Source organism: Lacerta agilis, chromosome 1 (genome assembly GCF_009819535.1).
Source record: "Lacerta agilis isolate rLacAgi1 chromosome 1, rLacAgi1.pri, whole genome shotgun sequence".
Taxonomy (NCBI): Eukaryota; Metazoa; Chordata; class Lepidosauria; order Squamata; family Lacertidae; genus Lacerta; species Lacerta agilis.
In genome coordinates, this window is record NC_046312.1 from 80,033,045 (window position 1) to 80,047,483 (window position 14,439).

A 14,439-nucleotide genomic window follows, 5' to 3' on the forward strand; every position below is an offset into this window, starting at 1 on the left:
AGACCACAGGCACACCTATTAAGTTACTCTTTGACTTGAGCACATCAAACCTCATTCCTACAACCTTGCAAGTGACATAGACACTATATATGGCGATATGCCTTCCTTAGATAGGAACCTTTAGTGCATCGGTGTCCCAAACAGTGAGAACATTTCTGAAACTCCCCTCCTATAGATGACTCAGATGTATAATGCACAGAAGCTGCTTATGACATTATGAGAAATCAGCTGTGTTATTTTCACAGCTACTACAGATAACAGTTGTGAGTTAGCCAGGCACCCTCTCATACCCAGACACATTACTCAATGCGGAAGAAATCTGATGTGACATTTCCTGTGTGCCAATGACTGATAGGCCCACTCAAGGAGGGCATCAGCAAGTAACAGGGCAATGACAACTAGCACAGTGGGTGCCACACATTCCCCCCCCCCACACACACACACAGATCACCTGAAAATTGCTAAAGGTCCTGGCAGACCACTTCACCATCATCATCACATTATTGTTGTTGTTGTTGTTGTTGTTATTTTGCCTGTTGCAGCAATTGTAAAGCTCGCTGTGCTGTACAATTTTCAAAACTGTATTTTTTCTCTTACATTGTATTACAAGTTCAATTCCATAGAATTCAGATGGTAAGTGCTCTTCACGGAACCATGCTGCTGGCTAGCGCTGAATGAAGAAGCTTGTGGGCCACAGTTTGGGGACCCCTGGACAAGCAGACATAGGAGGGGGAGAATCAAAGGAGGTGGGTGGAGAACAGATGAATTATCAAAGCAAATCATTTCAACTCTTCTGGATGGGAGTGGCTCAAACAAGACATTCAGGCCAACTAGAAGCAAGTAGCACAGGCTTCTTCCTCACCTAGACAAAACCAGCTTGCTTGATTCATAAGCAAGGCAGTGGCAGCAGTGCATGCAACAACATGTTCAGAAAAAAATGTATGTACTACTCTAGAGGGCAGGGAAAGGGGTGTGCTGATTAACATGCAGACAGGACTGTGCCGAATTGCCCTTCCATTAAAGGAGGCTGGTTTCAACCATGGGAGGAGTAGGGGGTTGCTGATTTGAAAATATTTCCAAGGCCTGCAACTCACTAATGTTGCAACACGGCTGGTCTCCGGGTATATTAAGCAAGAGTTTTCCCCCAGCAGGAATTTGGAAGGGCGGGAGGAGAGGAGAAGGGAGGTGGGGAGCAAGAGACCCTATTCAGTTTAGCTTGCTGGTCACTGTAAAAATCATGTATGTAAAAAAAGACAGACCCCCCTGCCCCCCACAAAGGTAATGGTATCAACTTTTGCCCTCTTCATGTCAAATGACAGTGATATCTATAAAGAAGATGGGCACAATCATGTTTTCTGCCACCTTGGCTCTTGGGCTGTTTCACCCATTATAGGCCAGCAAACCCAGCTTTGCCACCTGACAGGGAGCTGCTGCCAACCCTGGTGCTGCACTCAGCCTTTCTGTACTTTCCAGGTGTGTGTATTGCACACGTTATATTTTTATACACGAATCTGCTCTTGATCCGTATGTCATAGGGTCAGAACCAAACCTTAAAAGCCTATGACAACATTGGGATCCAACCAGTCGCAAAGGGTTAGCCATCGGCCAAACAAACACAGCATCGGAAAGCGTAGCACGGGCATATTTCACAGCAGGAGTGGCCCACAAGTTGCAAAACCACAACTCTCATCATCCCCAACCATTGGCTGTGCTGATTGGGGTTGATGGGAATCCAACAACATCTGAAGGGCCACAGGCTCTGCCCCCACCCCCATATTCTATAGGTTGTTAGGACTTTTGTTTTTACTTGTGGAGAATGCAGCAGCAGCAGAACTGTCTGGCAAGCCACACTCTGTGTTTGGCTGTGTTTGAAGATTGTGGGTGCTGGCAGTAGCTGTAAGTTGAAGAACTGCAGAAGGGTGTGTCACGAGGACTCGCTTCTACTTAGCCACAAGAACAGCCAAGGCTGCAGCTAAGAGAAAGGCAAGGAGATTGGCTTTCTAATAGCAATATACACCATCAGCAGGCTCATCCCGGTGTTACAAAGTCAGTTTGAGCAAGTCTGTTTCCATAACATCACATGCACCTTCTCTACATTTGCCCGGAAACTAGGTTTCAGGAAGATCAAGAGGGAGAACTAATGGTCTCGCTGTCAGTAGTGGTTTGTTCTTCCCAGCATCACCATTCCACTTGTCTCCCCAGACCTGTCTCAGAGCTCCAGCTATAAGAAGTGAAGCCAGAAGGCGGCACTTACAAGTCCATACTGGGAATACAATATCCACAAGACTCCCACTGTCCTCTGTTCCCCACCCAGAATGTCCAAAGTCCAAGTCAACTACATGGATGAGCTAGAGTCTCACTTCAGAATGACAGGTGAGAGATTTTGCAACGGAACTAACATGTGCCAGCCTGTCAGAATATGTTGCAGAGCAGGATAAATAGGTAAAAATAAAATTTCAAAAATCCTCAAGTGTGCTTTTACGAAAGAGATAAGTATGCAATTCTTAACTACAGGTTTGCCTGATAAAAGGTATTTCTTATGCATTTTATGGCCATCCCCATTTCTCACATAGCCAAAGAGCTAACGGGGATGTGTGGACAGCAGAAGTGTATCTCAAGGAGCATGCAAGTTAAATTTTGGCCAGATGGAGAAGGGGGACATAAGACACCCAAGGAACAAATAAATGGAAGTCAAGGATAACAAGGCATAGATGTAAGCAGGCTCTCTTCCGTAATTCACCCGATGCTTTCTGAATGTCCTGCCCACTTTCTTCTTCTTAGGTCTTGTGGTTGCATACAGCCCACAAAATAGGAAACACTACTAGAGGGTAAAGCCACCATGGTTTGTACTTCCCTAAGTCAGACAGCTGTGGCTCACGCTTTGATGACTCAGGTAATGGCAACCACCAAATCTATTCCGCAAGCTCCCCTCCTGTCACTAAAGCCAGAATAGCTCTAAAAGCAACTCACAAGCCCCTTGATTAGCCAACACCCCAGCAAGTCCTACTTCATCATGGAGGAATGTGCAAGCATCACTGGTATTGTCACCATCCCTTAATGACCTCCATGACATTATAGGATTTCAGCTCCAGATCTCCAGTTTTAGTATACAGATATCTGGATAAGACTAACAGCAGTCAATGGGTGTATTTATAAGAAGCAAAGGGTTTCCAAATTCTTTTGAATCTGAAGACAATTCATTTCCTTTAACTACCGGTACCAACTTTCATCAGGCAGAACACCTACGAATAGAACCACCACTCTACACCACTTAACCGTCCCTTCTACCTAAAGTAGAACCTAGCAGAGGATAATCTCCCAACCAAACATTCTTACAAGCTATTAAGACAAACTCAGTTTTGAGCTATGTGGAAGCAACTGCTTCAATTGCAAAATCCTATGGCAAGAACAAAGACAGCCAAGTTCACACAGTTCATGTTACAGGATTATGAACCATTCATTCCATTCTCTGTTTGCCAGTCCAACCCACCCTGCTCCTACTACCCACTGCTCCTGCTGGCAACAATATCACAGTAACTCATTAAACCTATCTGGCCTTCCAACTACTGATATCAGCAGCTACACAGATAACACTGTTCAATTCATGGGGGGGGGGAGCCATTTTAACCAGCAGACTTGCAATACACTCTCCTTTTCCACTTACAGACAGTTTGCAAGTCACTTTATCAAAGGGACACTTGCTTTCTACATGTATAAATAATTAGCTTAGCAAATTTCAGATTCAAGGACAAGTATAAAAATTAGTAGAAGTCCACCCAGGCCCTATGCCAGGATTTCAGAAACAACAAACATCATTGTGGATGAGACCTTTCTACCATGCAACTAGCCACGCACCCAAAACTCAGCAGCTGCAAGATTTCCAAGCTTGCCACTTCCTCACTTTAGCCCACTTCAAGATTTAAGCAAATAAAAAGCTGCAGAAGCCATCCCACCCAGGTCTGCCACTTCTCAAAATTGAGAGTTAGGAGCACTATATGCAGATATAAAAATGGAACATCCCCATCTAGAGCCAATATGAGGAGAGGAACCAAGTGTGGTATGGCAAGTTCCGCTGCTATTGCCTGTTCCTGTTCAACCCTGTCCCCCACTTTACCACTCAGCTGTCAAGACACATTTGTTCTGCCTTGCATCACTGTCCTCTCTCAAATTTTCAACCTTGCTTGCTAAGCACAGAAGCCTGTCCCCAGACTATTCCAGATTACTATAGGCATGGTGAGAGTAACACAAGGTGTGCAGAACCAGTAGTGCAGCTAAAATCCAAGGTGCACAAGGCTGATGCTCCTTTTATCAGGGATGGGGAACCAGCGACCCTTCAAATGTTGATGGGACTCAAGACTCCCAACAGACCAGCAAATGCTCAGGGATGATGGAAATTGTACTCCACCAATATTTGGAAGGTCACAGCTTCCCCACAATCTCCAGATTGTGGCCCTTTATGGCAGCACCATGTTTATCATGCTGCATCCCACCCTTTCTCAAAAGAGCTCTTGATGGCACATATGGGGTTATTCGATTTTATTATAATCACAACAGCCCTGCAAGGTATCTCAAGCAGAGATTAAGCATGCAGTTATTGACTACAGATATGGCTAACAGATGACACTTCTTATGGATTTTATAACCAGGGGAACTTTTGGCAAAGTAACACAGAACTACCTCATTCACATGCAACACTGTCCACTACAATATAGTCCTAAAAAGTTCCTTAGCTCAGGAAGTTAAGGTTTATTATGACCTCCTCTTAAGGTGGGAGCTGCAGCTGCCTTTCTACCATCTGCTGGCCTTTGAGAAGTCATGCTTCTCTTTAAAATGGAGGTGAGGGAAATTCCCCTCAGCATGTGCTCAGCCTAGCACACTGCCCCACCCCAGAGTGCAAGCAAGCAGTCTGCAACTCAGGTACCAGAGTGCTGAACTTTGCTTCCTCAAAAGGCGCCCATGAGCTTTACAGAGTACTCATATGTGTTTACGTGCTACTTTTCTGAAAGGGTTTCATGTTCCAACCGAGTCATCCACTAGGCTGGTCAGAAACATTTCTGGACTCACGTTCATACAGGTGCAGAAAAGGAGTCAACGAGTTTTCAATGGTTCAGTCTATTTACTCAATTCAGATGGAGCTAAGGTGACACCCCACCACCCGCCAAATTGTTCAAGAAACATGAGGGCTAAGCTATATAGGATCCATCTCCTGTGCCACGAAAAACCTTTACTACTCTGTTCAGGAGCTTCTCCCTCGCAAAACCTGGACCATAAAAAAGATCAGTAGCTGCTCACCACTCCAGGAAATGTATATTCAGCCCAAGTGGCATTACCACAAAGCAAAAGGGGAAGAGAGATAGTGGCAAGAGCCCCATAACTACCAATCTTTTGATATTAAGGCATTTCTCTGTAGATTTCAAGGGAGGCAGGGAGAGTGCCTGCACTCTGCCAATCCCATACTTCCTTTGTACTGAAGGACAGGACAATCTCTTCTTCTACTGCACGCATTTGTTCCCACTGGCAGAAAGCCAGGATTTCTAACATTTTAGATACTGTATATATGATTGTATTATAGGGCTACTTCTGAACTCACAAGCTGCCCTGTCTTGTTTTGTTAGACCCAAACACAGAAAGCCCCTCCCTGCTCCTTTCTGAAGTGTCTTTGTGTTCGGGCCTCACAGAGAGTGAGCTTTCTTAAGGGCTTGGTGGCCAAGGCAGGTTACTACTGTACTGCAATTCCACTGGATTCTCTACCTCAGAGGACCTGGACAAGCAACGGAATAAGAAACAAAATGGCACAGAATGGACAGTACAGGAACTCAACCAACTCCGACAGCTGCATTGTGAATTGCTCCTCCTTTTGCTATTCTATCCACTCAGCACAATATGAGTATGGTGGTCTGTGAAAATTGCTTTTGGATGTTAGCATCTTTGTCTGGTATCCACATCCTCCACAAGATCCAGAATCCAGAGCATCCTTTCCCCAGGAGTCCCCCTTTGAACTCCTGTCTTGAATAATAAGAAATCCAAAATGTAATCACAAGTTTGGAGGGGGGGTCAGGTATTCACACATCCCTGATCAGCGCACTTTTCTAGAGTTAACAGAGGCACATCTCTGCCCAAAAGCAGCCTAAAATTCAACAATGGGGGCGGACAGTAGGAAAAACAAGAGAGGGGATGGATGAAAGAATCTGAGAGATGGGATAAATATGGTAGCAGATGCAGTTAAGTTTCTTACACAGATTTCAGGGTACAGCTAACCAAGATCCTTAATGCGGCCGGTACTTCTGACTGGTGGGAGACCCATTCTAATGAAATTTAAGGCTAAGCATCAGCTGGTTTCATGAGCATTCCTGCTTTTAAAGAGACACCCCCAAATATTTTAACGATTTAGGGAATAAGTAGTTTTTAAAAAAAGTTCGCAAGTCGCCAGGCTAGCCGACAAGCTTTTAGCGTTTTAAAAAACCTCAACCCTTTAAAACAAAGGCAGTTGCTTTAAAGACCAGTAGATAAAAATAAGTTACCTCTCAATGCCCGATGGCAAAAGGCCCACTCCCCACTCCCTGAAAGGCGGAGACTAGCAGCCCCTACTTTAAAAAAATAAAAACGAGGGAATTTTGCGTCCTTCTACCCAAAGAGTCGAGTTCCGATCGGCTCACTAGGGAATCTATTTCGAAGCAGCAGCCTCTGGAGAACAAGAGAAAGAGGTCCCCACCCAAACGCACCTGGGGAGAAGCAAAATGGGATCCACCCAGCCCGGTGCCTTTCGGAGCGCGTTTGACACGGGAGCCGCGAGGGAGAGCGACGCGCTCGGCCCAACTCCTCTCTTCCAAAGCGGCACCTTGGGAAACCGGGGGAGGGAAACCTCATTCCCCAGGAACTCCCCTCACATTCCTCTCCTTCAGTCGCCACAAGAAAGGGAGGGGGAGGAGAAAGGGGGGAGCCAGCAGCCCTCCAATGCACACGACCTTCCACACAACACAAAAGTTTTTTCTTTAAGGGAGGGGAGGGGAGAGGTGCATTTATTGTAATGCGCCGCCTTACCTTTGTCTTTTTTGCCCCCCCGCACTCTCCCCTTCGGGAATCGCGCAGCCCCTCTCTCGAATGCAAACTAAGCAAGTTTTACTTCTTCCCTTCTTGCAGGTTTTTTGTTTTTTTTTTTTAAAAAAAGAGGCGTGTGGCGGGGAGGGGGGGCTGGAGAGAAGAGGCAGGCTTTTCTTTTCTCGCGTCCGTGAGAGTCGCCGACCCAAGTGTTCCTCCGTTTTCTCCTCTGATTCAGCTTGACAACTTCGTGTAGAGACTGCACGGAACTAGACGCCTTTTTGTCCCGCTGGAAATGCAAGGCAGAGGGCGTGCGGGAGGGGGAAATAATAAAAAAAAGCGTGCAGTTTCCTAACAAAAGCACTAAAGACTCCAAGAATAAAATCTCAAAGGGAGCTTTTTTATATGTAAAAAAACGCCACCAGCAGCGCGCACACACACAAAAGGCGACAAACAAAAAAAAAAACCGAGGAGCGCTGCAGCGATCTCCTGCTCCTCCTCCTCCTCCTTTTCCTGCGGGACCTTTTCTCTCGCTTTTTCTTTCGCCCTCCCCCCCTCGCTCAGCTCCAACACCTAAAATGGAAGTTGCACCCAGCCGACGGCAAAGGAGGCTGGGTGGTGACAAACTCTGCGCTCCGGCCCAGCCCCTTTTTCCCTAAGTGATGTCAGCTTCTGCACGGCTCCAATGGGAGGCAGGCATCAATCAGGGAGCGGAGACTATCCAATAGGAAACTCCATTGTAGAATTTCTTTTAAAAAAGAGAGAGAGAGAGAGAGAGAGAGAGAGAGGAGATACAGACAAAAAAGGGGGGGAACCGCATAAGAAGGGAAAACAAGGAAATATTGCTTAAAATAATAAACAAAGCCAGGCTTCCATTAAAAGAGACAGGCAAGCTCTCCATCCCTTTACATTGCAAGGATGCGCCCACATTGCAATTCAACATGCAAAACTTCCGCCGGTAGCAATGGAGGAAGATTCCCGGGACCGAAGTCAATTTTTAATTATTTGCGTTTCCTGTCTTTGGCGAGCTTTCGCAGCGCCTTTACACTTCGGTCCTAGGCGTGCTTACTCGGAAGTAATTCCGATAAATTCACCAGGATTTGATCGCTAGGAAGCATCCTCACTGAATTGCAGCCACTTCTCGTGAGCCTAAACGTTTACTGAGAAGGCGATCCCACTGGAGTTCGACGGGACTTGTTTCCTTGTAAAGTGCGCCTAGGACTGCAGCCTTATTTGTTCTTGTGGGCGCTTTCCTTGCACTTTGCATGCAAGCGCTCCATCTCCGGAAGGGAGGAGACGGGCACTACCTATAACAAAAGGAATGCAGTTTCCAATCCTACCTTGCTTATATTAGGACTCCTTTGAAACACACATGGCCAGATAATCAAGTCTTACTTGGGAGCATTGTTAATTGACATCAACTGACAGAAATTTACTCTCGTCCCCCCCTTTTTTCTGTGGTAAATCAGCTTTTTTTCTTTGTCTCTTTTATTGGCCTGTGTTTGGAATTTACACAATACAATGTGTGCTTTGATTTCTTTTTTATTGTCTGCAATACAGTACTGCCGTCCTAAACATGCATGCAGCTTGGTTCTGTGCTGGCTAACTCAAAAATCAATCCCACTAAATTTAATCATAAGGCAAGATATAAATGCTTGGAGTAATGATTATTCCCAAGGAATTCACAGAATTGCACCCCTGTTAGGAAATATTCTACTGAAATTAATGAGATTACTGCTGCTGACTAAGGATGGACTGGAACATTTTTCAAGATGCTATAGCAGAAGAAACAGACATGTCATTATAAATGTTGTCATAGTCTCTTCAGCATCACTGAAAATCATATGCTGGTCATAAGTATGTAAACTGCCTTGAAACTCTCAGTCATTTCTCGTTTTTACAAATGAGACAACGTCTGATGAGATCCAAAGGCTCTTTTACAGTATTGATGGTTTGCTGCTGGTCCACCTCATGTGCCATTTTTCAAAGCCGCATTATAAATGTAATAATTACAGTCAAGACTGAAAGTTGCTTATTTGTAAATGCTTAAATAGGTACCGCTGCCGCGGGAAGGTAAACGGCGTTTCCATGTGCTGCTCTGGTTCGCCAGAAGCGGCTTATGCTGGCCACATGACCCGGAAGCTGTACTCTGGGTCCCTTGGCCAGTAAAGTGAGATGAGCGCCGCAACCCCAGAGTCGTCTGTGACTGGACCTAATGGTCAGGGGTCCCTTAACCCTTTTCCTAAATGCTTAATAAGTGACTATACACAATAAATTCCTGTTTTTCAGTGGTTTAAGGATAAGTTTAGGATTCGTAACCAGAGATCCATCCATCACATACAATTTTTAGCAGAGGTTGGATGTCCATCTGTCATGGATGCTTTAGCTGAGATGCCTGCATGGCAGGGGTTTGGACTAGATGACCCTTGTGGTCTCTTCCAACTCTACAATTCTGCTTCTAAGAATTGTTATAAAGCGATTATTTTATATCTAACCAAAAGGTATACCTTTCTGAGCCTTCCCTGTGTTCTGCCAAGTATATAATAATGGCACACACTCAGTACAAGCTCCGTGCCAGCAGCCCTCCAGATGTTGTTGGGACTACAGCTGCCATCATCCCTGGCCATATGCTGGCTGGTACTGATGGGAACTGGAGTGCAACAACATTTGCAATCCCACAGATTCCACACCCTTGTCCTGCACCAGAGAGGAGTAAAAATGTGACCAGTGCCATATTAGATTGAAACAATCTCTGGGCAGACAGTGAGTGTGTCTTTCACAAAAAAGAAAAGTGCACAGCACTTGTATAGAATGTTTGACATTCAGTGCTTTAAAAAAAAATCAGGAACATTCTGCACATGCTCAGAGTCAATTGATCCAAGGTGTCAGTATGTTTGAAAAGAAAGGATGGCAGTCTTAATTATCTACATTTGAACATGCTTTTTGACACTTTATTGAGACTTAAAAATCTATATGGTTAGGGGTGATTAAAAAGGGGGGTTGTTCTGTCATTTTAATATCAATTTAAGGTATACAGAAGATTGCTGTGCGCTTCTATGGCTAGAGTCTACATAGGTTAATGCCACTGCAAGAGAAAGCAATCGTTATGGAGTAATTAATATAGAAAAAAGAAAGTGAATGATGATATAACATGGAAAATAATGGTACTTCCCCACATAGTATCCAGTTAGTGCTCAGACTGTTCTTTATGATCTGATCATCCGACCAAAGTTTCCTACAGATACTGCAATAATAACTCAAAACCCTCACTGATGTGTTACTTGTAGTTTTGGCCAATATATAAACTTGGCAGAGATTTAACAAAATCAGCAGGAGAGCCAGTGTGGTGTAGTGGTTAAGAGCGGTAGACTTGTAATCTGGTGAACTGGGTTCGCGTCTCTGCTCCTCCACATGCAGCTGCTGGGTGACCTTGGGCTAGTCACACTTCTTTGAAGTCTCTCAGCCCCACTCACCTCACAGAGTGTTTGTTGTGGGGGAGGAAGGGAAAGGAGAATGTTAGCCGCTTTGAGACTCCTTCGGGTAGTTATAAAGCGGGATATCAAATCCAAACTCTTCTTCTTTCATGCTGGGTTATATTCATTTGGGTTAGATCTAGATAAGCCATTTAAAGATGTACAATCAAGTTGATATCACCTGTTAGGTTTTAAACTGATTCTACTTTGTCAACACTATGTGGTAGGTACAGGTTTATCTATGTCAGTGTTTCTCAAACAGTGGATTGCCTCCTGGCTATGAAAACGATATCATAAAGCTGGAAAACTTCCTCGAACTTCACAGTGAGCAATTGGTATAGCTGTGTTTGGTGCCTTGCTCTCTCTGAGAAACAAACACAAAGCATCAGGCAGGCAAGAGGGAATCTGTATTTGTTCCCTTGCAATACCTTTTAATTCAGATGTTTGTAATGTTGGCTGTCACATACTCTTAATTAAATCCTTAATTAAATTAAGCACACATACTCACACAGTGGGACCCACCATGGGCCTTGGGCCACTTTCAGGAGGGCCTCAATGTCACAGCTTGCTCAGTTCCCCCTCACTGGCCTGCCCCAGCCCCATAGCCTATTGGATGGACACCAGCAGCTCCTTGCACTCTGAGTCAAGGTGATCTGATTTCAGAGAAGTTCAGAGGGGGAAGAGGGAAGGATGGTCTCCCTCCTCTGAGGGGAAAGAGCCAGAGGAGGTGTTGAAGGAAATTAGAAAGTGATAGGAAAAGTTAAACAAACAATCTGGGGATAGAAGCAAAGGGAGATAACAGAGGAAAGCTGTTACAGGAAGAAAAAAAGTAAATGTGAAAGGACCAGGGGAAGGGGTGAAAGAAACTGACAGTTTGGGATGGTTGTGGATTAAGGTATAAATTGAGTTTGGTAGAAGAAATCACAGGAGATTGGTAAGAACACTTTTGAGAGGAATGTTTGCCTTTTCCTACCCCACTTAGAGCCTTGGACACAGCAAATTCTGCCTTAAATAGGGAGTAAAATCCCAAAGAAAAATCCATACCCGCTGCGCCTTGCAGGACATCTTTGGGAGCGGGAAAGGTTAAGGAGTAAACCATACACAAATCTGGAGTGGAGTGCCTAAGACGTTTGGATGGTGTCTTGTACACTTCCTTCCGGCAATTCCTGCAGCCAAGTTGGTGCCGAATGTATTGCTCTACTTTCCTTCCCCAAGAAGCCAGAAGCATTCCTGCTACCTATAATAGGACAGGAAATTCCAAATAAAGTAAAAACAAAAAGCAAAAAAAAAAAAAACCCTCTTCCTTTACGCAACAGCAGCAGCAAGGGTACTATACTCTAAAAAGTGGAAGGAGAGGAAAATCATGACCAAAGACCAGTGGTTGCTTAAACTAATAGAATGCGTAGATTTAGCCATGATGACGGCCAAAATAATAAATACAAAGGGAAAAACAGTATTAAGTGAGTGGGAACAACTAGAGGAGTATTTTAAAAGAAGCGGTATAAATATAAATTTACAAGTAAGGTTAAGCATATGAACACCAGTAAACATCACAAAAAGTGAAAGGTAGGAGGGAAGGATTGGAAAGCTTTAGGAGTTACAGCAAAAGGGTTAGGAGATGGTGTATGTAACTGGAATAACTATAACCAACTGTAACTGAAAAATGCACACACACAAAAATGTATTTTTCTACTTTCCTTTGGACCACATTAGCAAGTCCAAGAGGGGGCTCTTATCGTCTGGGCAGCCTAGGACCCTCATACAAGTCATCGTACCTCCAGAGAAAATGTCTATACTTGAAGAAAGCTGAGCTGTGGAACTCCTTTGCCACAGGCAGGCTGTTATAGCAAAGAATTTAGCAATTTCCAAATATATCAATAGAAAAAGCTGTTATTAATTGCCAGCTGAATAGGACAACCTCTGCCTCCATTTACCACCATTTTTTAATTGGCTTTGCTCCCAGACCAGAGTTTTGTATCTCCCGCCCGGTAACCAACATCCCCACTGTGGAAGGACGTGTGGATCCAGAATTGGCCTCTACAGTCACATACGGACTCATTGTTAAAACCATGTTTACGGAAGACAACCTTACTCAGCTACGAGTGATCTAAGAAGAAAAGAAGAAGAAGGGCCTCGGTAATCTCAAGTGATCTCAAGTAGGCCCTCAGGGTAGAAAGTCTGAGAACCCCTGATGTCATATTTCAATTAACTGGCAGGGCAAGTGAAACATCTCCTCAGGGACAATTGCTTGACCAGATTCCTCAGTGATTGACAATTTGCATATAGCCACAGCACACTTTGCATGGCAAATATAAATTACCATGTGGCACTTATCCTTCTTTATTCAAAGGTCAGCACATCTTTCATCCTAAAAGAATGTTAACTATGTGCACTCCAGGATAATTCGCTTACTAATCAAAACATGTCCAGGTTACACCACACAAGTTACCCTAAGATAACCGCAACACACATTTACCTGGTATTACAATTTTGTTATTCTTTCAACATAAACCATTTGTGTTAATCTGGTTAGCATTTCCTATGCAGGTCATAGTTTATTCTTATTACAGGAGACTGAAAGGGTTCTGTGGAGGAGCTGTTCGCAACAATAGTCACGATGCATTGCAATTATTCCCCACAAGGGTTGCCTGAAACGCCACATTATGCAAGTATTAAATGTCAAGGAAGAGCCTCTGCGTGTGTGTACACACACACACACACAGAGAGAGAGAGAGAGAGAGAGAGAGAGAGAGAGAGAGAGCAGATCTAGCCACTGTAAGCATCCCCCATAAGGTAAGAGTAAGTACTGGTAAACAGGGAAATTTGCAAACCTAGCCAGGCAGCTGTTGCCTGGTAGGTACCTAGCAATATTTTCACTTCTTCTTCCATGTTCCTTCTTTTGAGTCCTCAACAAAGCGGTTTCTTCAAAGTTCCTATCACAGCTGTTTGCACACAACAAGCAAGCATTTTTTTAATAAAAAAAATTAATTTTATTCTTAGCGTATTCATATATTACTTTCATTGCAATCATACAGACCACTTAAAAGCAAGCCATTTCATAACAGCTGGGGAAATATATATGCAAAATAAAAAATGCCGCCTGCTTCATTCTCTTCAATATAAGAGTGATATTAACAGTAATTTGTATTTCCCTTGTTACTCAGTGTAATAGTTTGTAGTAGTAATTGATAAATAGCCAAAAAAAAAAAAAAAAGGCCAGTGAATTTGGTGCTGATTGTGCAGAAATGTAATATCCCAGGACAAGAATGTGAGAAACATATTCAAAGCTTTGGTTGGAGTTTCTCAACTAGTCATATGGTATGAGGCTGAAACCACAACAGCATACAAATAGAAAATACAACAAGTACAAAATTACAGTAGCAGCTTTTGTTTTTTCTTAAATAAAACTATTCACATGACATAAAGGTAAAGGTAAAGGTACCCCTGACCATTAGGTCCAGTCGCATGTCCACATGACATAAACACCCCCACATGACATAAACACAGCCATAAAACATAAATATTCAAGGCATATATATTACAATATATCAAACTTCACTTAGTGACACCTAAAAGAAATAATAAAACATTCATATAGTCTTGGCAATATTTCACTTTATATTTTAACTGTGCTCTATGGGCATTTGCCAGGCATTGCAAAAATAAGCACCCATTTATTTTCCCCATTGTCCTTGACTTCAAATCAGTCAGCTTTCTAGCACAGAAAGTGTTAGCATAATAGGCAACATTAGTGATACTCAGAGTAGACCCGTTGAAATCAATGGCCTTGGCATCTGCTCTAGGTATGGATGTGTACACATTATGGTTAATTTTGGTTCCGGGGTGCTCCCACTGCCTGAAGCAGAATATGCACGATATTAGCCACAATCCATATCTATCCTGTAGTTCATTGGGAAATACTGCTGTT

The 14,439-nt window shown here is 43.7% G+C and overlaps 1 protein-coding gene across 8 annotated transcripts in view; it reads right to left on the minus strand.

The window, feature by feature from the left end:
* The window catches only part of CTNND1 (catenin delta 1), a 57,909-nt gene extending 50,445 nt beyond the window's left edge, over positions 1-7,464 (minus strand). For 3 of the 8 annotated variants that reach the window (XM_033157993.1, XM_033157984.1, XM_033157964.1), the window contains exon 1: positions 7,042-7,464. The gene's annotated coding sequence lies outside the window, so the exon portion shown is untranslated. Of the gene's footprint in view, positions 1-6,722; positions 6,844-7,041 lie in introns of those variants that run through there. The other 5 variants (XM_033158020.1, XM_033158012.1, XM_033158003.1 and 2 more) reach the window with 2 other exon arrangements.
* Positions 7,465-14,439: the final 6,975 nt, after the last annotated feature.